This window comes from Ovis aries, chromosome 17 (assembly GCF_016772045.2).
Source record: "Ovis aries strain OAR_USU_Benz2616 breed Rambouillet chromosome 17, ARS-UI_Ramb_v3.0, whole genome shotgun sequence".
NCBI classification, from domain to species: domain Eukaryota; kingdom Metazoa; phylum Chordata; class Mammalia; order Artiodactyla; family Bovidae; genus Ovis; species Ovis aries.
This window is the reverse complement of record NC_056070.1, coordinates 59,846,585-59,871,175: the sequence shown is the minus strand read 5'-3', so window position 1 is coordinate 59,871,175 and position 24,591 is coordinate 59,846,585. Positions and strand designations below refer to the sequence as shown.

Below are 24,591 nucleotides of genomic sequence, written 5' to 3'. Positions count from 1 at the left end.
AAGATGGTCTTCCAAGAGGGAGAAGAATACACACACATGCACACACACATAGAGAGAGAGAGACTCCTAGAGAAAGAGAAATCCCTGGATTCCTGAGATGCTTCTAGTTCCCGGACATAACCCCAAATCTTCATAATTCCCCCAACATTTGTTAGGACAAATTGATTTATTTCATTACAGCCAAGACAGTCTCAATGCACATGCCCTGAGATGAGAGGCTTCAGACTTCAGGGTCTTTGTGTAAAGATAGACAGGTTTTCTCCCCTCTGGTTCCCAGTCCCTTTCTTCTTCATTCTTTGGGACTTAATGATGAAAAAAAAAAAAAATAGAAGAAAGAAAAAAAATGAAACACCTCTGTCTTCATCACTTTCAGTGGGTTGGTGGGGGCTTGTTTGATTTGGTTTCTGTTCAGTGCTGAGGTTTGTCTCCCAGCATTTAGCATGGGTTTCGGTTGCTTTATCTTGGCTTCTGGTAGCTCGAGAGGACTGAAGGGTGTCCAGGGCAGGACTGTGGTATTTATATTGGCTGTTGGAGCTGCTAGAGGAGCAGAAGGGCCTGACCTCAGCCTTCAGTGCATCAGGAGTTTCCTTTGTGAGGTTCTGGGTCCTGGGGATTAGGACAAAATGCACCCACACTTGAGTCTCAGTATGTGATTCTCAGAACCTGCTTGGATTCTCCCAGGAAGTGCTATGCTTTGTCTGGCTACCGCTTGCGATTGCAAGAAACAAATGCTTCTTCTCTCTTCTCTTCCTCTGCAAGGGAGGCTGGCGGTTTTGGCTGCCTCAGTGGAAAAACAAATACCCTTCCACAAATAAGTTCTTCTCACAGCCCTGAATTAGTGTTGGCAAAAACACCTCTAAGTGGGGATTCCATAAAGGCACAGGCCAACCATACCTTTGAAGACAGAGGACCTCCAAGAGGTGGGGTGGATGGATTGGGTGGAGCCTTTTGGGGGGCGAGGTTCAAGGAGGCTGTGAGTGTCCATGATTGGAGATGTTGTCACAACTGGGAGCTAGAAGACACAGAGGAACAAGGTGTCCTGGCATCTCTCTCTGGATCGGGTCCTGTGCTTTCGTTTCAACCAGCTTCTGAGGTGTTGGCAAAAAGCATCTTGAATCTTAGCAGCCAGCAAATCCATGGCTGCTGGGAAAAGCACAATTATTACACAACAAAAAGAAAGGAAACAAAGGGATTTGCTTTGCAAATGAGCGTGCACACCCTAGAAATTGCACAGAAGGTGAAGTTTAAAGTCATGGTGCTTTGGCGCAATCTCTCTCTTTAGCCTAAAGCATACCTCTTTTTAGCATCACTAAAAAGTCGCCATTTCTTCTCAGTATCACTTCCACCCTTAGCCATTCTGACCCCCTTGGCTGGCCTTTTTCTCCTCTTGTCCTCACCCATCAGCTGGGCCTGCCAGTCTGAAGACCAAGACATGACATATTTGCGCCATGCGTAAACACCGCTCCCCATTAAGAGCTCCATCTAATGAGAAACAGAGCCACGGAGGGGAAGCTTCAAAGTGGTTAACGGAAGGAAGTGCCTGGAACGAAATCCGACTTGATGTCCCAATTAATACGTCCCCTAATTCTATTTCCTGCCCTTGCGGGCTTGCAGCCGCCTCCCTCTAATTTCTGTGGGAGACGGAGACTCGGCTGATGGGGAGGAAGGAACCTGGAAATGGGGCGGCTTCACGGATGACTTGATACGCAGGCAATGGGCATATTAGGACAAATTAGAGAATTAAGGACGAGGAAAAAAAGGAGACAACGACGGTCAGAGGAAATGTCATCCCAAGTAATAGTATTAATGGAGACTGGGACTCTGCTGGAGAAAGGGTGGCTGGAGAAATTGAGAGCTGGAAGCGCCAGCCAAATCATCTTTTATTTCAGCCTGGGAGAGAGGCAGTGGTTGCTGGAGTCTTTCCTCCGGGTTCTAGGACTGTGGGGTAGAAATCAGCCGGGAATCCTTTCAGGAGGATGAAGGGCAGGTCCAGAGTTCAGCCAAAAGCCTGCTGAACTTGGATGAAGTGTTTGGGTGGAAATAAAGTTGAGTAGGAAGACATTAGCCCTGGAATAGTCCAGTTAGAATAAGCGGTGCACTCTGAAATTGTCACAAGCTCTTAGAAAATAACTCTGTAATTGGCTCGAGAGTCAATCGCTCTTTTAAGTTAAGCATTACCCCACTCTGTATCACCCTTTGCAAAAGCAGATGCTTGTGGAGGGTGCAGTGTGCCATTCCCCAATGCCCTGGGATAAAGAGTTTATCAGAGGCACTGGGTCCCCCCAGGAGAAGCGGTGACCGGAAGGCCCACATCTAGCATCACCCGGACAATGTGAACAGGCTCCAGATGGCTCCCCTGGCTCTAGTCTCTTCACTACGCTGGTCCACTCTCAGTGGATTATGCAGTCGCTGCTGCTGCTGTTCACTTGCTCAGTTGTGTCTGGCTCTTTGTGACCCCATGGACTATAGCCCACCAGGCTCCTCTGTCCGTGGAATTCTCCAGGCAAGAACACTGGAGTGGGTTCCTATTTCCTCCTCCAGGGGATCTTACTGACCCAGGGATCGAACCTGCATCTCCTCCTTGGCAGGTGGATCCTTCACCTCTGGAACTACCTAGGATGCCCGGTTATGCACACACCTGCCTAATAATCTTTCTAAAACACAGAGCCCAGGACTTCCCTGGTGGTCCAGTGGCTAAGACTTCACACTCCCAATTCAGGGGGCCTGGGTTTGATCCCTGGTCTGGGAACTAGATCCCACACACCACACCTAAGACCTGCCACAGCCAAATAAATAAAAAATAAATATTGAAAAAGTTACAGAGCCCATGTTATCACCACTCTCCCACCCTTAAATATCTGGTGGGGTTCCCTAGTGCCGGTGTGATCAAGTTTGAGCTCCTTAACATGACATCCAAGGCCTGTCATGTCTGAACAGGCTTCCTCCGGAACTTCAACACCTTCCACTCTCCTCCTTTGGCCTCCACCCAACCCCACTGTTGCCCTAAACGACCCATCCCTTCCTTTCACAGAATCTTTCACACGCTGTACCTTCTCCTAGCTTCGCTCTTCTTCCTCATCTTTGCTCCCTCTTTATCCATCACGCCTAAGTGGCACTAGCTTCTCATTAAAGTCTTTCCAGGCATTTAAATCACCTCTGTATGTTTCCGTGGACCTCTGCTTCCACCTCCAAGTACTTCTGTGTCCCACTGCAGGGTAATCATTGGCTTTTTCACCTGACTCTCCTAAAAGAATGTCTCCCTAAAGATACACAGAAGATAGGACCAGTGGTGTAAATTTCTCAATACTTGCATTGTCTGGTATAACATAGGGACTCAGTAAATAGAGAAAGAACAAAGGAGAAAAGAAAGGAGGACATGAAGGGAAGAGGACATGGAAAGAACAGAAAGTGTCTCGAGTCTCATTGTTCATGATATCATTTTATCAGGATATAATACATTCATCCAGCTGGGCATGAGACCAAGCTGAGTTCGCTTTAGAATCTGTTCAGTTTAAGCGAACCTACCAGGCTACCCAATGTAGCCAGTGGTTAAGAATCTAGGCTTTGGAGATCTGGGTTCAAATCCTTTTGCAATTATTCAGTCACTGGGGAAGACATGACCCGTCTCTGAGCTTCTGTTTCCTTATCAGTAAAATGGGGGAAAGGTGGTCATGAGGATCAAACAGGGCAAAGTAATTAGAGGAATTTGTCCAGTGCCTGGTGTATAGCAGGTGATCAGTGAAACCTTCTATACATGAGACTTGAGCCTGGGAACTCGGCCATCCTTTCAGACCATCTGTAGTTCTCACTCCCTCCTCTTCCTGGGTTAGTCTGCCCAGACCTTGCCCCACAGTTTTTGAACTGTTCACCCTCCTCGCTGCCAGGATAGACAAGGCAGGGAGTGGCCCCAGCATTCATGCCGACAGACACCGGCATCTTAGTTACTGGAGAACAATACCATGGCTGTGGCTTGGGAAGTTCCTTAAAGGAGCCAATGCCTGTCGCAAACATACCAGACAGAAGCCTCTTGGTTGCATCATTTGCTAGGCAGAAGTGACAGCAGAAATTTGTGGGTCTGTCAAACTTAGAGAACGAACTTATGGTTACCAAAGGGGAAGGTTGGAGGCAAGTGATAGGAAGTTTGGGATCAACATGTACATGCTACTATATTTAAAATGAATCAACAAGGACCTACTGTAGAGAACAGGGAACTCTGCTCAATGTTACACGGAAGCCTGATAGGAGGGGAATTTGGGGAAGAATGGATATATATATGAGTCACTTTACTGTGCACCTGAAATTATTATAACATCATTAATCAACTGTACTCCAGCATAAAATAAAAAGTATTTAAAAAGGCCAATATATTAACATTTTTGTTGGGAAGATTTTTTTGAAAAAGGAAATTTGTGGGTCTGAGATCTGGTGCCTTAGTTTTTCTGCTGTGACTTTTCAGCCAGTAGGGAACCTGGAGGAATGGCTGAGACCACACTGGGGATCTTTTCCATCAAGATAAACCTCTATGCAGTCCAGATTCCTTTCCTTATATGCTCCTGCCTGAAGGAGAAGCCACTCTTCCCCGGCCAGACAGTGCCCACTGAAGTAAAAGTTGATGCAATGACCAAAGAAATCCAGGTTTGCATTTCTCCTTAGGAAATCACTGAAGACAAGGGGAATGACCCTGAGGTCCCAGGAGAATGGCTAAAGGATTGGCCAAGCCTTCCTCCAAATCATTCTCCAAAGGGCTGAACAGGGTGCTGAGGGTGTGTAAAACTCGCTGAACAAGTTCTCAAGGCCTTTCTGTTTGACTCGTCCATCCGAGGCAGGGACCAAACAGTCTTCCTCCCTTTGATATCTGTGGCCATTTGCAGAGTTCTTTCTCCGTTTCCTCTTCTTTTAATCTTTCAGAGCAGTTTTATATCTGTTGTTTATTTTAGGTCCTTTCTTGGAGTTTGAGAAAGGGCATCATCATCTCCATCTGACTGATGAAAAAAAAGGAGACACAGAAAGTTTAAGGTCAAGTGTCATGGAGGCATGGTGTGCTGCTCAGATCCATTTCAGGATTGAATGTCTTATTCCACAGCATTTAAGACTGTGGTCCTCCAAATGCATGCATCTCCCATCCCTCTCCAGCTTCTGCCCTCAGCTAAAGAGGCCCGCCTTACTCAAGACTGGGGTTCCCTGATAACTCAGTTGGTAAAGAATTTGCCTGCCATGCAGGCTACCTGGGTTCAATCCCTGGGTTGGGAAGATGCCCTGGAGAAGGGAAAGGCTACCCACTCCAGTATTCTGGCCTGGAGAATTCCATGGACTGTATAGTCCATGGGGCTGCAAAGAGTCAGACACAACTGAGCAACTTTCACTTTCATGTTAGTCAAGATAACAACCCCTTTAAGGAAAGGGCAGAGCTCAGTTGCTTCAGTCGTGTCTGTCTCTGTGTGACCCAACGGACTGGAGCCCGCCAGGCTTCTCTGTCCATGGGATTCTCCAGGCAAGAATATTGGAGTGGGTTGCCATTCCCTTCTCCAGGGGATCTTCCTGACCCAGGGATCAAACCCCAGTTTCCTGCATTACAGGAGGATTCTTTACCACTGAGCCACCAAGGACATCCCACATGCAAAGACTGGCAAAGCAGGGGAATCAGAACTCAGCCCCTTGGCCCCTATAGAAGGATCTTCTCATCTTCAGAACCCCCATGAGATCAAGATCAGCTGAGGCCTTTCCTGAGATCATATCACAGCTTCTTGACTGCCTGGAGGTGAAGAAAGTCTAGCTTGAGATTGGTCTGCTGTTCATGGGGTAGCCATGGTTGAAGAACCAGGCTGCTGGGACAGTTGTGTCTCATTTCCTCAGCCTCTGGCTGGGGTACCGGCATGTCACGTCGTGTCTCAGACCCAGCTGTGTGGAGCAGAAACAGTACAGGACAGAGGGAAAATCATAATGCCTAATAATAATGATGACCATCATTAGTATCCTTATAGGTCTCATTCACTGAGTGTCTCTACTTGTTTTTTTTTTCAAACATATGCTTGTATCTATTCTTTTTCAAAGTTTTTTTCCCATTCAGATAATTTACAGAATATCGAACAGGGTTCCTTGTGCTATACAGTAGGTCCTTGTTGGTTATTTATTTTTTTCAATTATTTACTCATTTTCTGATGTGGATCATTTTTAAAGCCTCTATTGAATTTGTTCCAATATTGTTTCTGATTTTCTTGCATGTGCGTTTTGTCTTTTTTTTTGGCTGAGAGTTATGTGGGATCTTAGTTCCCCAACCAGGGATCAAACCTGCACCCCCTGCAGTGGAAGCTCAGAGTCGTAACCACTGGACCGCCAGAGAAGGCTCAGCAGTTTCTTCTGACTTCCAGTGCTCTCCCCCATCTTGGACACAGTGAAAAGGCAGAGGTGGGAGGCTGATGTTTGGCAGTTTCTTGACTCTGGATTGAATACACTGCAAGAACCCGGAGAATAACGACCTTTTCCAAGATGCTTGGCTCTTGCCCTCTTAATAAAACCAAGAAATAGGAAACTGCTACCCGCCTTGATGGCAACCTGAACATTTTCAGATGGAGGAAATAAGATGAGGATGCTGGAGGACGAGAAGTGGGCAACATGAAAGCATCGTATGTTTCACTGCTATGAAAAGCAGGCTTTTTTTGCAGAGGGTGGGGGTGGGGAAGCTTGCTGGAACCCCTCAAACCTGTTCCCACCCACTTCTCTCTCCATATAAGATTTTTTCCCACCATCTCTGTGACACACCAGTTCACAAAGGTGGTTTTCTTGTATTCCCCTCTCTCGTGACACATCATTGCTGAGAAATAGGCCTTGGAGCTCAGGGTAGGAAACCAAAAAGGTGAAGACATGAGAAAGTGGCTGCCCAAAGATATGTCATGTGAAAGTCCAGCCTTGACGTTTGAGTCCAGAGTCAGCCTACAAGGCTGAGGGTCTCCCTGGGCGGCTGCAGAAGCCTGGACGCCAGTGTGAACAGTGAGAGCCCGTGCTCAGATGTTAGAGGAAGCCAGCTTGCTCCAAACCTGATTCTTCCTGAAATTAATTTACCATATCAGCTTTCTTTTGGTTAATGTTTGCTTAGAATATCTTTTTTTTTTGGCCCAATTTTTCATTTTCACATTTTTTAAAATGTGGACCATTGTTAAGGTCTTTATTGAATTTGTTACAGTATTGCTTCTGCTTTGTTTTGGTTTTTTGGCCACAAGGTAGGTGGAGGTCTTAGCTCCTCAACCAGGAATCGAAAGTGCACCCTCTGCATTGGAAGGCAAAGTCGCAACCACTGGACCACTAGGGAAGTCCCAATTTCAGGTTTCTATCACTTTATACATACCTTGGAAAAAGCACATAGCTGACCTCTTAAAAAAACACATAATCCATTCCCAAGATCTCTGTCTTTTAATGAATATAATGAATGTGATTACAGATTCATTTGGACTTCATCATCTAAGATTTCTTCTTGTCACGCTTTCATGTTTTTTTTTCTTGTCTTTGCTTCTTTCTTTCTCTTTTTCCTTACGTGTATTAGATCGACAGGATTTTCTTATCTCCTCCTCTTCATCAACCTTTTCTCCTCTCTTCGTTTAGAAGTTACATGTTTAAAATGTATACATTAAATTCTTACTTTGAATTTGATTAATCACTATCATCGCTAAAGTAATTCATCTAGCCTCATTCTGAACAAAATGAAGCCCCAAACCTCTTAACCTCCAACCTCTCCTCTTTTTGGCATATATATTATTTTTGTCCAGCCAATTTAGAGCCTCAGCGCTTCCCCTTTCTCTTTCTGTTTCCTTGTAAATAACTTCACCTCCCTGACTCTCAGATTCTCCCTGGAATGTTCCTTTGTTGGAAGGTTGTTGGATGGTTGGAGGGTTGTTCGATGACCAGAAACAAGCTACATAAGTGAATCTGCTCCATCTGTGTGTTGGTCCCCAAACATCCCAGAAAGTGCAGAAATCAGAGTTCGAAGTGAACTTGAAGGGCTCAGGTCGTATCATTCTCCTGTACTGTCCCTTCTTTACTTGGCTGCCTTTGGATATGATCTTTAGTTTTCATTTTTAATTGCTTTTAAACAATTTTTAAAATAACTTTTTGGCTGTGCTGCAGCCAAAATCTTAGCTCCCTGACCAGGGATTGAACCCACCCCAACCTCCCCCACCAGTGGAAGTCTGAAGTCTTTTACCCACTGGACCATCAGGAAAGTCTTCATATGATCTTTATTTTATCATCAGCTGGACCTTACTCCACGCCAAGGTGATGGAGCCTAATAGGCTCATTAGAATTTAACTTCCTAGATGTCTGTCAACAGATGAATGGACAAAGGAGTTGTCGTACATGTCCACAATAGAATATTACTCAGCCATAAAAAGGAACGCGTTTGAGTTAATTCTAGTGAGGTGGATGAACCTAGAGCCTATTTTGCAGAGTGAAGTAAGTCAGAAAGAGAAAGATAGATATCGTATACTAATGCATATATAAGGAATCTAGAAAAATGGTACTGAAGAATTTTTTTTTTGCAGGGCAGCACTGGAGAAACAGACATAGAGAACAGACTTATGGACATGGGGAGAGGGGAGGAAGGGGTGAGATCTATGGAGAGAGTAACATGGAAACTTACATTATCATATGTAAAATAGATAGCCGATGGGAATTTGCTGTACGGCTCAGGAAACTCAATCAGGGGCTCTGGATCAACCTAGAGAGGTGGGGTGGGGAGGGCGATGGGAGGGAGGTTCAAAAGGGAGGAGATATATGTATACCTATGGCTGATTCATGTTGAGGTTTCACAGAAAGCAACAAAATTCTATAAAGCAATTATCCTTCAATTAAAAAATAAATTAATTAAAATTCTAAAAAAAAAAAAAAAAGAACTTAACTTCCCAGGTGCAGAGATGCCACCTTCTCTCCCCGCCTGGTACTCTCTCCTCTGCCTCTTTCCCTCCAGGAGTGTCTCTCCCACCGCCTGGCCCTTCCTCCTCCTCCCCTCTCCCTAGTATTAGGCCTTCTGCCCCGGCTCCGGCCGTTCTCCCCGTGTCTCCACGTCTTTGCTTTTCTCGGCCTCTGTTCCCGGCCCTTCTCTCCATCTCCCTCTGTCCGTGCCCAGGTCTCACCTGCGTCAGCTCCCAGCCTCATCCCGGCCCGTCCACACCTCTCCCCTCATCTTGGCCTCTCTCCTCTGTCCACGTCTGTGAGCCCGAGGCACTCAGTCCTGCCTCTTCTTGTGCAGGCCTCCCTCCGTGTTCCCTTCCGCCTTGCTCTGTTTCGACCATTTTCTCCGCCCCCGGCTTCCTCTCTCTGGCATCCTCCTCGTCCTGGCCCAGGTCTCCGCTCCCTACGGAGGGCTGGACCTCTGCACCCCTCTCTCTCCCTCTTGCCCACCTCCCCACCTCCGTCTCCGTCTCCCCCTGCCTCTCCCCAAACACGCTTTGCACATCAGGCGGGAGCCCCAGCCGGGGGTCCTGGGGCTCCAGGAAGCCAGCCAGAGACTGTGCAGGCCGCGCCATAACTCAGGAACTCGGCCAGCAATCATTTCATTAAGCAGGAATGGCGTTCCCATTACCAGATAGCGGGTCTGCTTCGTCCCCACCAGGCCCCCCTCCCCGCCACAAAGCCCCCTCACAACTTCCTGCTCGCAGCAGCCACACAAGGCCTCATTCTAATCCTCTGACTTGTCTGTTTAGTGTCTTTGGAGAGGGGGGAAAGGAGCAGAAAAGTAGCTAGTCTTTTATTTTTATTTGCTCTCTTCCCCCCACCCCCCCTTCCTTCAGAGAGCTCCCTGGGGCACCGGCCTAGAACAGAGCAACAAATATTTACTAATTCCATTAACAGAAGAGGGCTTTTTATTTTTTTCCAAGCGAATATCCGAGGCCCCAAGTTCATGGTGAGCCTTGTCCCCCCCCCACCCCCAACGTGGCCCCCCTTCCCCCTCCTCCCTCCACGCCCAGGACTTATATATAGTTCACTCAGTGCCATTTCCCCAATTTTTTCTGAAGTTCAAGACAAGTTGAAGGGTCAAAAAGGCAAAGGGTGTTTGAGAAGTTTAGCAGACAGCTTTTGGTAGGAAAGAAAGAAAAGAGGGGCAGGAGAGAGGGAGAGAGAACAGGGAGGCAGGAATCTGGCTCACATTAAGCTGGAAAGTTCCAACCATTGATTTGCTCTGGAATTATAGCCTTTTAAAAAAAAAAATCACAAAACATGGTTTATTCATGAGGTTTTTTTTTTTTTTTAATAGCAACCAAAAGTTGCACTTTGGGTCTTTGGTACCAAGATGGAGACCCAACTTTCCTTTCCCTTTGATCTTTCAGGTAGGATTGGGAGAAAAGGGAAATGGAGACGAAGGATTCCCCAAGCAGGGAGTGCGAAGAACACAGGAGAATCTTCCAGCCAGGTCTATCCAATGGCTTTACCATTCCTCTTAGGGAAAACCAAGCACTCTCTTGGGGAGAGGAGATCGCTTAGAGGAAAAAGAGCCTGTTCTGAAAAGGCAGCTCATAGTCCCTCGTAAAGGAGAGAGGAGAAAACACATAATTGGTTACACTGGTAAATGTCAGTGTATATGACAGCAGTCCCCAACATTTTTGGCACCAGAGAAGTTTCGTGGAGGAGTTTTTCCACGGACAGGGGCTGAGGGGGAGGGATGGTTTCGAGGTGACTCAAGCACGCTCCATTTATTGTGCACTTTACTTCTGATATTGTTGCATCAGCTCCGCCTCAGGTATCATGGTCCCCGGAGGTTGGGGACCCCTGATATAGGGAATGGGTTTAGTGACTGCTTTAGCTTCTCAGGGCTGTCACAATCAGCCACCACAAACTCGCAGGCTCAAAATGACTGATCTGTATTACACTCCTGGACACCAGGAATCTGAAATCAAGGGGTCAGCCAGACCATGTCCCCTTCCTGACCTTCAGCTTCTGACGGTCCCAGGTGACTGCTGGCTTGTGGCTGCACCACTCCCATTCAGCCACATCTTCATCTTCACATGGTCGCTGCATGTGTCAACTGCCTCCATCTTCACGTGGTCCTTGTGTGTGTCAACTCTCCTTCTTTCTCTTCTAAGGACACTTGTTATTGGATTTAAGGTCCCCCTGAATGCAGGAGTATCTCTTCCTGAGATTCTCATATCTGGAAAGATCTTATTTCCAAATAAGGTCACATTCACAGGTAACGGGGGGTTAGGACTTAAATCTATCTTTTATGGGGAGGGAGGGATCATTACAAACTCGTTACAGTGATCATAGACTGTTTCTCAACAATGTCGTGTGGGGAAGCCAGCCTAAAATGACACAGCTAGGGGCTTCCCTGGCTGTCCAGTGGCTAAGACTCCAATGCAGGGGGTGCGGGTTTGATCCCTGGTCAGAGAACTGAGATCCCACATGCTGCGCAGCCAAAGAAAGAAAGAAAAAGAAAGAAAGGGCACAAAGAGATTCTGCGCTGTGCTTTCCTTTCATTTCCCACTCAGTCCTGACTGTTGCAAGAAGAAAGGCCCAGCTGGTGCTGCTGTGTCTTTATTTTTTTTTTCTTTATGTTATTTTTATTTTATTATTATTATTATTTTTTTTTTAGTTTTTTATTTTTTAAATTTTAAAATCTTTAATTCTTACATGCATTCCCAAACATGAACCCCCCTCCCACCTCCCTCCCCATAACATCTTTCTGGGTCATCCCCATGCACCAGCCCCAAGCATGCTGCATCCTGCGTCAGACATAGACTGGCGATTCAATTCACATGATAGTATACATGTTAGAATGTCATTCTCCCAAATCATCCCACCCTCTCCCTCTCCCTCTGAGTCCAAAAGTCCGTTATACACATCTGTGTCTCTTTCCCTGTCTTGCATACAGGGTCGTCATTGCCATCTTCCTAAATTCCATATATATGTGTTAGTATACTGTATTGGTGTTTTTCTTTCTGGCTTACTTCACTCTGTATAATCGGCTCCAGTTTCATCCATCTCATCAGAACTGATTCAAATGAATTCTTTTTAACAGCTGAGTAATACTCCATTGTGTATATGTACCACAGCTTTCTTATCCATTCATCTGCTGATGGACATCTAGGTTGTTTCCATGTCCTGGCTATTATAAACAGTGCTGCGATGAACATTGGGGTACATGTGTCTCTTTCAATTCTGGTTTCCTCGGTGTGTATGCCCAGCAGTGGGATTGCTGGGTCATAAGGTAGTTCTATTTGCAATTTTTTAAGGAATCTCCACACTGTTCTCCATAGTGGCTGTACTAGTTTGCATTCCCACCAACAGTGTAGGAGGGTTCCCTTTTCTCCACACCCTCTCCAGCATTTATTGCTTGCAGATTTTTGGATCGCAGCCATTCTGACTGGTGTGAAGTGGTACCTCATTGTGGTTTTGATTTGCATTTCTCTAATAATGAGTGATGTTGAGCATCTTTTCATGTGTTTGTTAGCCATCCGTATGTCTTCTTTGGAGAAATGTCTATTTAGTTCTTTGGCCCATTTTTTGATTGGGTCGTTTATTTTCTGGAATTGAGCTGCAGAAGTTGCTTGTATATTTTTGAGATTAGTTGTTTGTCAGTTGCTTCATTTGCTATTATTTTCTCCCATTCAGAAGGCTGCTGTGTCTTTAAACCCCTTCTTGCCACTTGCTCGTCCTCCTTTTTAAGGAAGAATGAGGGCAGGGCTTCCCTGTTGATCCAGTGGTTAAGAATCCACTTTGCAATGCAGGGGAGACCGCTTTGAACCCTGGTCCGGGAAGATCCCACATGCCTCGGGGCTACTAATCCTGCGCGCCACAACTGCTGGAACCTGCACAGCTAGAGCCCATGCCCTGGGATGAGAGAAGCCACTGCAGTGAGAAATCAATCAAAAATAAAATACGTGAATACAGACTGAGTGAGGGCAGCTTCCAGGCTCTGAATCCGCAGCAGGAAACTCACGGGTTTATCACATGTCTGACCCATGTAACCACCTACTGATGAAAACAGACACTGGTCTTTCATTTACGGTCGTGACATAGAGCTTCCTTTGGATTGAATTTAAAATTTAAGCCAATAGCAGGTGGCTGAGTTGAGAAACATATTAGGTAAATAAATAATCCAAGTGGTACACAGACGTGGTAAATGTGGTGAGGCTGTCGTGTGGACAAAGGAAGACTGGGGATCACTGGCATGGTGTACTGGTTTTTCCACTTTGCACAGGAGCCCAGCACCTGTGAGATGTAGCAGGAAGAGGGTGGCTAAAACAAAGGGTGCTGGAGTATGTTGTTTCTCCTTGAACCGGAGACTCTAACAGTTGTACGCATCAGGTTTCCCCATGAGATTTTGTTTGAGGGAAGAAAAACCACTTCATAACAAAATGAAAGCTTCAAGAATCAATCAACCAATCAGCCTCGTTTGCCACTCCAGTTGCATGTTACAGATGAAAAAAATCAAGACTTCGAAAGGAATATCAACAAAAGGAATTGCCCAAGGTCACCCAGGCATCCGGATAATCCATACGTTGAGTTCCTACTATTTATGGGGCAGCTGCAATGCATGAATTCTTCGGTACATGAGCTATTGTATTGAGTCCCTTATGGTAGCACAGGAGAACTGCTGAAATTTGATAGAGGAGAAAACTGAGGCTCAGAGAAGTTAGAAACTTGGGCAAAATGACAGAGCTCAGAAGGAGAGGAACTGGGATGCTCACCCATACCTGGCTGGCTCTCCATGTAGCATTTTTCTTTTGTTTTGGTTCTATTTATTTTTGGCTGTGCTATGTAGCACGCAGGATTTTAGTTCCCCAGCCAGGGTTTGAACCTGCCCCTGCCTTGGGAGCATGGAGTCTTAAACACTGGACCGCCGGGGAAGTCCCCATCTAGCATTTTCCCTGTAGCAGCCTGTTGCTTTCCCCCACTTACAAAGGTCTTCATGCCCTTGCCCACCACCGCCAGCACCACACACACACACACAGACACACGCACACGCGTGCGTGCACAGAGCATGTTTATTTAGATGAGGACGTTTCGAATCTTGGCCATTTCTGCAGCCTCCACATTCACACACCTCCTCCAACTGACATTTCTCTGCTGGGTCACCTTGGAAATGCTTGCAGGTGACAACACGTTTCTGGCTTCTTCTGAAGACAGTGAGTGCAAAGGAGACATTCCTCCCTGGGGAAAGGAGAGGCTGTGTGCAGAGAGAGATTTAGAGCCTGAGGATGTCAGATGATTTCTGTCTATTTTGGAAGTTCCTAGGCATTGGAAGTTCCTAGAAGGAAATGGCAACCCACTCCAGTGTTCTTGCCTGGAGAATCCCAGGGACGGGGGAGCCTGGTGGGCTGCCGTCTATGGGGTCGCACAGAGTTGGACATGACTGAAGCAACTTAGCAGCAGCAGTAGCAGCAGGCATTGGAAAACAATGGTAGGAAGCCCATCATTTGTTTTTTTCAAAAAAACAATTTGATGTTAGGCACCATCGATGACCCTGACACCAACACCACAGGTGTGGCCTGCCTCAGGTTCATCTGCTCTTGAGTGTCTTCATGGATCCCTGGAGAGTCCCCCCAAAAATGGATAGGGGATTTTCCTGGCAGTTTAGTGGTTGAGACTCCATGTTACTATTGCAGGGGGCACTGGATCGATCCCCACCTGGGGAACTACAATTGTGCATGCCACATGACACAACCTAAAAAAAAAAAAAAGCAAAAATAAAACAACAACAACAGCAACAAAAATGCCATGGGAAAAGGGGGGCAGAAAATGCAAGTAAATATTTAAATAAGCATTTACAAAAATCAATGGGAACTATGAACCACTCATCCGATGAACTAAATGACCACGTGCCACATTTTTCATACAGTTTCTTGGAGTTTCCATACTCTCTAAAGTTCTTTTCTAAACTTAGTTTAAGAGTTTCTCCATCCACTAATCACAATAGGAACATCCCTGGATATCCCTGTGGGCCATTCCCTTAACTTACAGGTGGGGAAACTGAGATCCAAGACCCAACAGGGGAAGGACTCAGACATCATGGAGCTGTCTAGGACCAGAGCTGGGGTTTGGATGCTGCGTCTCCTCAGACTCACCCTTTCCACTGTCTCTCCTGCTCAGAAAGCCAGAGGCAGCCCTTGGAGAACAGCTCCCTGGGAACTCAAGGGGCTAAGACAGCCTGCAGCGAACTCCTAGGTTCAAATCACAGCTCCGCCACTTATGGGTCAGGAAGCCTTGGGTAAGTTACTGAACTTCTGTGTACCTCAGTTTTCTAATCAGTAAAATGGGACGAATATTAGCACCTACGTCATAGAGCCATATGTAACATATGTTAGTCGCTCAGTCATGTCTGACTCTTTGCAGCCCTGTGGACTGTAGCCCACCAGGCTCCTCTGTTCATGGGATTCTCCAGGCAAGAGTACTGGAGTGGGTTGTCATTTCTTTCTCCAAGGGGATCTTCCTGACACAGGGATCGAATCCAAGTCTCCTACATTTCAGGGAGACTCTTGACCATCTGAGCCAGGGTTATAGGGAAGATTACAACAGAATCTAGATTGAGTTCTGAAGTAGTGCCTGGCTCACAGTACACGTTCAATGAACAGTTATTACTGTTAGCATCAAAATTAGGATTAGGATTAGATGTAGGGAGAAAACCTCTTGTGGGGGACAGACACCCCAAACAGGTGTCACCCCCACCCTCACTCTGAGCCAGAAGAACTTCTACCAGAGGCACAAATTGATTTTGGCATTGGGATGGGGAGAATGAGAGGTGCTTGGGGCATAAGGGACCCGATCCTCTGATCTTTAGGCAGAGAAACTAACTTGCAGAGAAATTAAGGGATTTTTTTCTGAAAATCCAGGGACTACTTAGAGGCATATCCAGGTCTCTGGAAACTTCTATCTCTCTATTCTCCAAAGGCTTGGGGTGTATCCCCCTCACGGTTGTGAGAGAGCAGATGCTGGATCCCATGATGCTGAAGGGGTTAACTCTGAACCCTGCAGCTGACTGCAGAGAGCTTCCTACATTCCGATATTCATTCACAAAACAAACAAACAAGTCACTCTCTAATAACTCCCAGGCCTCTTCCTTTGTGGCTAAGATGGGGATTTTGCAACAAGCAGGCCTTGCAAAGATCCCTAATTGCTAGGCTGCTGTTGAACAGCTAAAGACTCTTTCATGGCTGGCAGAAAGCTTTACATGCTCGTTCATTCATTTACCAAATGATTACTGAAGACCCACTTCAAGACTTCACGATAGTGGAACTTTCCTGGTGGCCCAATGGTTAAGAATCCGCCTTCCAATGCAGGGGATGTGGGTTCAATCCCTGGTTGGTGAACTAAGATCCCATGTGCTTGGGGCAACCAAGCTGGAGTGCCATAATTAGAGAGAAGCTGGCACCTCAGAATGAAATATCCTGCATACAGCAACTAAGGCCTGATGCAGCCAAATAAATATTAAGAAAAAAAGAGACTTCAGCAGTGAAAATGGGCATCAAGACCCTCCTAGCCCTCAAGAAGTAGATGGTATTTACAAAGCATGCTCAGAGCTGCTCCAACAGAGAGATCAGCATGCTTACTCTAAGCGGGCGGGGGGGGGGAGGGAAAGGAACGTGGGGCATTTAGTAAAGAAACACTAGTCCAAGAGGAATGGAAAGCAGGACTCTTTTGACACAAAAGGGGTCCAGTTCTCCAGTCTGAATCTCTGATTTGTTGTCTGGCTCAAAACCACATCAACTTTTACATATGTGTTATCATATGGCATTTTTCCAGTAGTCATGTATAGGTATGAGAGTTGGACCGTAAAGAAAGCTGAGCACTGAAGAACTGATGCTTTTGAACTGAGTGTTGGAGAACACTCTTGAGAGTCCCTTGGACCACAAGGAGATCAAACCAGTTAATCCTAAAGGAAATCAGTCCTGACTATTCATTGGAAGGACTGATGGTGAAGCTAAAACTCCAATACTTTGGCCTCCTGATGCAAAGAACTGACTCATTTGAAAAGACTCTGATGCTGGGAAAGATTGAGGGCAGGAGGAGAAGGGGGCAACAGAGGATGAGATGGTGGGATGGCATCACCGACTCGATGGCCATGAGTTTGAGCAAGCTCCAGGAGCTGGTGATGGACGGGGAGGCCTGGCGTGCTGCAGTCCATGGGGTCGCAAAGAGTCGGACACGACTGAGTGAGCTGAACTGAGCATTCCACTGTATGTGTGCACCACGCCTTCTTTACCCATTCACCTGGTGATGGGCATTTAGGCTATTTCCGTGTCTTGGCTGTTGTGAGTAGTGCTGCTCTGAACATAGGGCTGCATGAATCTTTTTGAATTATAGTTTTGTTTGGGTGTATGCCCAGGAATGAGATTGCTGGATCATATGGCAAGGCTTTATATTTGTAGAGTTTTTGATAATGGCCATTCTGACTGGAGTGAGGTGATACCTCATGTATTTTTTTTTACACTATACTTCAATAAAAAATAAAATTAAAAAAGGAAATGGCATTTCTCCCACTATGTTCTGAGCTGTCTCCGTGTGTATACATAGTTGTAGCTGTCACGTGAACCCAGGTCTCCTGCATTGCTGGCAGGTTCTTTGCCATCTGAATCACAACTGGGAAGCCCAGTCGTAATCATACTGTGTCCCTAATTTGGTTCTGATTTCTTCAATGAAGATTATTTTGTGAGGACAACGAACAACCAAACATCCCAGCATCTCTTCTTTCTCTCTCTCTCTTTCCCCCTTCTCCCCTCCTCTTTTCCTTCCTCTCTGTCTTCCTTTTTCTGCCCCTCTTCCTTTATTCTGGCTTCTCATGATGGAGCCTGATACGGAGGACCGAGTTTTTTAGGGAGAGAGGGAAGGGTTTGCTTTCCTTCTGTGCACACGTAGCGAAAGGCATCCACTCCTGAAGTTCTGGGGCAATATCTCTGGTTTTACTTTTCGGAGTGGCTTCAGTTTTGTTCTTCTCTTTGAACCAGCATTATTCTCAGCTGTCAGGAAGGTGGTTGCCCCATGTCTCATGTCTACACATGGTCCTTACTCAGAGGAGTAAGAATGGGCTCTTCTGAAAAGTCTAGAAAAGTGATCATCCCTAGAAGCCACCAAGGCCACCTCTTCTTGCACCTCATTGTCTAGAATGGATCAAATAATTATTCCTGATGCAATCAGTCAGAGCAGAACCAAGTTACCCTTAGGACTGAGTCCCGGAGCTGGGGATGGTGTTGACAACCCTTGAGGAATATGAGCTGCATGGAGGAGTGATGGACACATGGACAACTGAGATCCTATTAGGAAGAAGGATGGGAGAAATGAATCCTGGGCGGGCCACCAACAGTGACTGTTACAGAGTCTCGCTCCCTCTTTTCCCAGGAGTCTTCTCTTACAATATCATTTGGTAGATGTTAATAGATGCTGAGGGGCAGCCCAGTAACCATGTCAACATCCCAAATGTAACACAGATGGTTATTTTAGAAGACATGGGACATCTAACTCTACCCACCAGCAGTATATACCTGTATCATACATATCATGCTTTTGCTCAGTCATATCCGACTCATTGCGACCCTTTGTACTGTATCCCACCAGGCTCCTCTGTCCACGGGGTTTTCCAGGCAAGAATACTGGAGTGGGTGGCCAGTTCCTCCTCCAGGAGATCTTCCCGACCCAGGGATCGAACCTGCATCTCCTGCATCTCCTGCATTGGCAGGCGGGTTCTTTATGAGTGAGGCATCGGGGAAGCTCCCAGTATATACCCCACAAATCTGGACAAAACCTTGTCATTTGATTCTTTTCTCCACCAAAGCGTTGTCTTCCCCAATAGCTATTTATCCTGTGTAATCAATTTCAATTTGATGAGCACCCTGCTTGTGTCAGCGGAGTTATGGAAAGCAGATGCTAAGATGGGGGGAGAAACGTGAGAGATTTATTGGAGGGTAATGCCTGTGAACGATGAAGGCGGAGAGAAGCAGGATTAGGTAGGAAGAGCTTCAGACCACAGGGAAGGTCAGAGCCACCCTCCAGTCACTGGATAGGGAGGTCCAGAGTAAAGATCGTCTGTTAGGGGGGGTCCTGTGCTGGGCGGAAATGGCCAGGCCCTGCCTGGTTTGGATGAGGGCTTTCCAGAGAGGGTGTGGCATTTTCTGTAGATTTATTTTTTTTAACATTTTATATTGGAGTATAGCCAATGAACAATGTTGTGATAGTTTAAGGTGACCAGCAAAGAGACTCAGCCATACATACACATGCATCCATTCTCCCCGAAGCTCCCCTCCCATCTGGGCTGCCGCATAACACTAAGCAAGGTTCCCTGTGTTGCACAGTAGGACCTTCTTGGTTATCCATTTTAAATATAGCAGAGTGTACATGACCTTCTCTAACTCCGTAACTATCCCTTCCTCCCATCTCTTCTCGCTGACAACTACTTGATATGCAGGGATGCACCATAAGTAAGAACGTGGCTTTGACTTGAAAGGTAACCTGGATCTCAAGGGCCCTGCTGCTGGAATCTGTTCGCTAATGGCACCACTTGAAGCTGAGTGATAAATTCTTTCTCAAAGGGAGATCCGAGCATCACGTCTGGGTGACAACCACACCGTTGAGTACCTGCTACGCACTCGGACTATACAAGAACCTGCATCACCTTGATGACTTAATACTGTTGTTCCTTGACATACAAATAAAATCGGGTCTCACATACCCTTTTGTAGATGGAAAGTTCTTAGAAGTAGCCATTCATCCCCACTAAAACGAATACAGAATCCACAGTATTCATGTTAATGGAGAAGTAAGTTCCAGCAATAAGCTGCTGACACATATATGGGTCGTAATTATATGCCACAGATAACTATAAAATCTGTTATTATACTAATAGTTTATTTTACAAAATCCTGCAAGAACTTGTTGGCAGCTGCAATGCTGTTGCTTACCATTTTTATCAGTTGTTTGCAGGCTCTGTGGATATGTGCATATAGGTAAAGAAATACTTGATGATGCTTGCCTGAGAGTTCTTATTTTCACACTGGATACTGCACTGTGGTGCAACTACTTGCCAGGCTCCTCTGTTCATGGGGTTCTCCAGGCAAGAGTACCTGAGTAGGTTGCCATGCCCTCCTCCAGGGGGTCTTCCCGACCCAGGACTTGAACCGAGGTCTCCTGCACTGCAGGCAGATTCTTTACCGCTGAGACACCAGGGACGCCCTCGACATGCAATAATCCACCAAATGGACCTCTCTATTGAACGGTGCCCGGAACGAAAAGACATGATGATAATGACAATGGTGGTTGGTACTTCATTTAATAAACCACCCTGAACGTAACAGTCCCCAAATAAGAACTGCTTTTTGATACTCATGGATTCTGTGGGTCAGGAAATGGATAGAGTACGTAGGATTGTTCGGTCACTGTTCTATGATGGCTAGGTTTCATCTGGAAAGGTTCCTTTTGGTTTGTTTGTTTTAAAGATTTTTTTTTAATGTAGATCACTTTTTAACTTTTAATTTTATATTGGAGTATAGCCGATTAACAATGTTGTGATAGTTTCAGGTGGACTTTAAAGGGATTCAGCCATATATATACATGTATCCATTCGCTCCCAAACTCCCTTCTCAGCCAGGCTGCCACCTGACATTGAGCAGAGTTCCCTGTGCTATACAGTAATCCACTGTTGGCTATCCATAATCCATTTTAAATATAGCAGTGTGTACATGTCCACCCCAAATTCCCTAACTATCCCTTCCCCTCATCCATCCCCTCTGGTGACCACAAGTTCCAGAGAAGTTCAATTTTGTATTTGAATATGCTTTGCCAGTAAGTGAGTGAGAATTTGAATTCAGTAACTCATGTCTCCAGGACCTTTCAATAGGCCCTAGTAGAAGGAACAGGTCTGCATGTGGGTCTTCCTTCTAAATGGAGGAAAGAACCTTGGTCTAAGATGATCTTGGAATTCAACCCTTACAAACCCATATTTCTGGGAGGGCGGGCCTTGGAACTGCAGGTTAGACCTTGGAATTCATTGGTGCCAGATCTCTGTTATATGGGACACACCATATGGAACCTAGAATTCATCACAGCCTTTGGCAGGCAGCCTGGCCTGCAAATAACCGCAGAAGGCTACATTTTGATCAGGAAGCCCACAGCTGTTTTTCAAAGTCATCGCCGGAATTTTTAATTTAATTTTATCTTTAGTAAACCTTGGTACCCCTGGTTTCTCAGCCAGGCTTCTAATTTCCTGGGTGTTCTGGACGATCACAGTGGGTACCTAGCTTGTGGGGAGAGAGAAATTGGGATGTTTGAAGTGGTTCCCACACCTTGTTGGGCCAAGCAAGGCTTGGGGCCTCAGGAAAAAAAAAAAAAAGATCCCAAGTCAAGTTAAGCACATAAACAGCTGTGGCCTTGTCTCAAGGTTGCAGCCGCAAAAGGGAAAGAGTACAAAGGACCTCTGAGTGCTCCCCCAAATGGGCAATTGCCTGTTTTCCTAAAATGAGGCATCTGGAAGGCCAGGCAGACACCCTCAGGATAGACAGGCCAGCCGCTTGGGCCAGTTTGCCATGCACAAGCCTCTTAGACCTTTCAATTTTCAATTTTCCAAGTGATTCACCAGATCCCTGTTACGTGGGGGCTGGACTCTTGAAAGCAAAGCCACATCTGAATTCTCCAAAGTGAAGCCACGTTTTAGGATTTGGCTGCAAGGGGCTTGGAATCCAGCCACCCTGGGACTTGAGGGGAGAGCGGTTCCATTTTTGAGGTTTGAGGGATCCTAGAATTCAGAAGCTGGGCCCAGCCTGGGAGAGAAACTGATTTCAATAGAATTGAATCCCCCACCTCCACCCAGACCCGGGCTGATAGAACAACCTGGTTCAGGGCACGTTCTCACTGGTGTGAACTGTGTTGTGAGCCGCTAAGGTGTCAGGCTTTTGCTTACTGGGGGCAAAGACAAGGAATGAAATTGTGCCGTTCACAGAGACGTGGATGGACCTAGAGACCCTCGTACAGAGTGAAGTTAGGTCAGGAAGAGAAAAACAAATAGTGTAGAGTAGCACATGTATGTGGAATCTAGAAAAATGGTACAGATGAGCCTATTTGCCAAGCAGAAATGCAGACACAGACGTAGAGAAAAAGAGTGAGGACACTGGGGGTGGGGGGAATGTGGGGTCGGGATGAGCTAAGAGGTTGAGATTTACACACGCTCCACTGCTAGGTGTCAAACAGACAAATAATGAGGACATCCTGCACAGCCCAGGGAACTCTACTCAGCGCCCCATGGTGACCTTAGTGGGAAGGAGATCCAAAAAAGAGGGGCTGTATGTATACGAGTGGCTGATTCACTTTGCTGTACAGCAGAAACTAACGCAACATTGTAAAGCAACTATATATCAATTAAAAAAACAATCACATGATGGACTTGGTGTGTTTATGTTTCTTCTTTTTCTTCCTCCACCTGGAATGGCAGTTCTTCTGTGGTGTATCTACCCCACTGGATGGGACAGGGAAGGGGAAGAGAAAAAAGAATCCACATGTAAAATTCAGGGTTTTGTTATTTTCTTTTGCCTACACAATACCACACAGATGGTGTGGTTGACTTATTTTTAACTGTGTTTGTGTGAATGAAGCAAACTGGTCAGTTGCTTGGGTAATAATGAGATCAGATGCAAGCTGATCAAAGGCACCAAAAGCAACCGCTAATTTGATCAAGGAAAAAAAAAAATAAATCACCCCACAATAGCCAGACAAAGACATGTCAGTTTGGTCTGTGTATAAATGTGGCCTGCCTTGAAGTTCAGTGATGGTACAGAGAAGTATCCAGATGAATTGTACTTCTGACCATCTAAATAGCTGAGCCCTGATCATTCAGCCTGGCAGTTTAGCTTGTCCAATCCAGTTCTCAAGAAAGCTTGCAGAAAATGGCATGGGTGTGTCTGCAGGCAAGGAGGAACCTTGGGAGGAGGGAATTGCTGGTAACATAATACAATTATGACTGTTGACATTAACTATCAATCAAGTAGGGCAAGCAGGAATCCAGCGACTTGTTAGTCAATTGATTACACAGTGGCCAGTCCAATCAGTTGTACAATTTTTCCTTCCGTTTCTTCTTTTATTGTATTATGTACTAATTTAAAAATTATTTTAGATTGATGTATTGCTGATCAACAGCGTCTTTTTTTTTTTTTTCAGGTGTGCAGCAAAGTGATTCCAGTATAACAACTTATCTTTCTCAAACCCTCATTTCTTTGGAGTTGGGAAATCAACTGCCTCTCTCCCTTCATATCTCTGTTGCGGTACGGGTTGAATATGGGTTAAATATGTCATGGGTTCATCTGTCCCATTTTTCTAGATTCCACACATATGCATTAATATATGATAGCTTTCTCGTTTTGACTTCAGCCTCTGTGGCAACTCCAGGTGTGTGGATACGACGAAGGGACAGTGGTGGCAAGGGAGGGTGGGGCGAGTTAGAAGGTTAGGGTTGACACACATACACTGCCACGTGTGAAATAGCTGGTGGGAAGCCGCCGTATGGCACAGGGAGCTCAGCTCAGTAGTCTGTGACGACCTAGAGGGCTGCGATGTGGGGAGGGAGGCTTAAGAGGGAGGGGGCTTACGGATGCATATAGCTGATGGTGGTGCAGTAGGAAAGAATCCGACCGCCAAGGAAGGGGAAGTGGGTTTGATCCCTGGGTCGAGAAGATCCCATGGAGAAGGGAATGGCAACCCACTCCAGTATTCTTGCATGGACAATTCCATGGACAGCGGAGCCTGGTGGGCTACAGCCCGTGGGGTCCCAAAGAGCCGGACACGACTGAGTGCCCACCACATACATAGCTGATTCACCTCCTTACACAGCAGAAACTAACATAACTTTGTAAAGCAATTACATCTCAGTTAAAAAATACATTACGGGGATGAATTGTATCCTCCCTCCCCCCAAATAAAGGACACTGAGAACTCCTAACCTCCAATGTCGTGGTGTTTGGAGATGGGGCCTTGGAAGGTAGTTAGGTTCAAAGGCGGCCATGAGGGTGGATTCTCCATGATAGGATTAGTTTCCTTATAAGAAGAGGAAGAGGTTGGAGCCCTCTCTTTCTCTGTCTCTCTCTGCCATGGCGGGACATAGCAGAAGGTGGCTGAGGACAAACCAGAAAGGATATTCTCATCAGAACCCTACCAAGTTACCACCAGGATCCCAGCCCTCTGGCTTCCAGAACAGCGGTAAGACATACTTTTCTGTTGTTTAAGGCACCCATCGATGATGTTTTGTTATGGCAGCCTTAGCAGACTAAGACAGTCCTCTCTAAGATCCCTTCCAGGATGGAGATTATATGACTATTGATCTTGCCCGTATGTGGCTAAAAGACGTAATTTATCCTGGGATGGAAACCTCTATCTAAAGGGTGAAATTATTATTTTGGTCCATGATGTATTACACTTCCCTCGTCCATTTCTCGTCTTGGCCCTGTCAGCGAATTCAGTGCTGATGAGTTAATGTATATGAAAGTGCTTTGTAAATGGCAAGGCCCCAATAAAAGGACTTATTTTTATGGTATTGAAGTTGAGAGCATTACAGCTGGGCTAAAGGCAGAGTGCATCTGGTATGTGCGGGCAGCAAGGTCATGGGTGTGTGATATTTGTGAAAATGCACCACGACTG

At 46.0% G+C, this 24,591-nt stretch overlaps 1 long non-coding RNA gene across 10 annotated transcripts in view; it reads left to right on the top strand.

The window, feature by feature from the left end:
- The window catches only part of LOC121816955 (uncharacterized), a 345,801-nt gene that overhangs the window by 293,671 nt on the left and 27,539 nt on the right, over window positions 1-24,591 (top strand). For 5 of the 10 annotated variants that reach the window (XR_009596891.1, XR_009596883.1, XR_009596888.1 and 2 more), the window contains one exon: window positions 23,119-24,153. This is a non-coding gene — a long non-coding RNA (uncharacterized LOC121816955). The remainder of the gene's footprint in view (window positions 1-23,118; window positions 24,154-24,591) is intronic. The other 5 variants (XR_009596884.1, XR_009596885.1, XR_009596889.1 and 2 more) reach the window with 2 other exon arrangements.